Source organism: Myotis brandtii, unplaced genomic scaffold, assembly GCF_000412655.1.
Source record: "Myotis brandtii unplaced genomic scaffold, ASM41265v1 scaffold496, whole genome shotgun sequence".
Lineage (NCBI taxonomy): Eukaryota > Metazoa > Chordata > Mammalia > Chiroptera > Vespertilionidae > Myotis > Myotis brandtii.
The window spans coordinates 830,536-831,716 of record NW_005368921.1 but is presented as its reverse complement, the minus strand read 5'-3'; positions in this window follow the sequence as shown (position 1 = coordinate 831,716).

Genomic DNA, 1,181 nt, shown 5'->3' with positions numbered 1-1,181 from the left:
AGAAAGGTTGTTTCCCCAGGTGGGGATTTTTCCCTGGAGTTAGGGATTAACAGGACTAAGGGAGGGAACAAATCAGTAAAACCCCTTAACTAAGTGCCAGGCGGGTAGTTAATCACTTTAACAATCACGCTTAAGCTACATAATCTTTACTTAGGATAATCTCCTTCAGTTACTTCCTTGTAGCTTAACAGAACAATAGAGTAGTGACCTTGGAATGGAGATAACAAACGCCCTAACCTTTGGAATAGAATGGATAGGATTAAAATCAAATGGTATATTGCCCTAACCGGTTTGGCTCAGTGGATGGAGCATCGGCCTGCAGACTCAAGGGTCCCGGGTTCAATTCCGGTCAAGGGCATGTACCTTGGTTGCGGAACATCCCCAGTGGGGAGTGTGCAGGAGGCAGCAGGTTGATGTTTCTCTCTCATCGATGTTTCTAACTCTCTATTCCTCTCCCTTCCTCTCTGTAAAAAATCAATAAAATATATTTTTTTAAAAATCAAATGGTATAAATACAGATGTAACAAGAGAATAAAAAAAGAACCTCGCTATGCTGATCAACTGAATGCTGTCTCCGTGTCATTCCTTCTTCGCCGACTCTGTTCACACCTTTGGGAACCCCTGGACCTGTTGGGGTTGGACCCCAACACATCACTACAGAGAGGAAGCTGGGCATCACTACGTGACATCATTACCCGGCGTCTACAGCCACCATTTCCGGGCTGGGCTGGGCTGGGCTGTGGGCAGCATTTTGCACCATGGGGGTCTCAGCAGTGTTGGCTGTGATTTGGTGGACCGTTGCTCTGGGTTGGTGGCGGGACCTGAGTCCCACTTGGGGGAAGCCGAGTGTTGCTTTGTGGGCACCAGGTCCATGATGCCATGTCTATGTAAATGGCCAGTGCGTCTCATGGCAGCTCCTGCACTGAGTGTCTGCCCCTGGTGGTCAGTATGCAACATAGTAACCGGTCAGACGGACACTTAGCATATTAGCCTTTTATATATATAGACTAGAGGCCAGGTGCACGAAATTCGTGCACTGGGGGGGTGGGGGTTCCCTCAGCCCAGCCTGCCCCTCTCACAGTCCGGGAGCCCTCAGTGGATGTCCTACTGATGGCCACAGTCTGGCAGCAGAGGCTCGGAGCAGGCGTCCTGTGTGTGTGTGTGTGTGTGTGTGTGTGTGT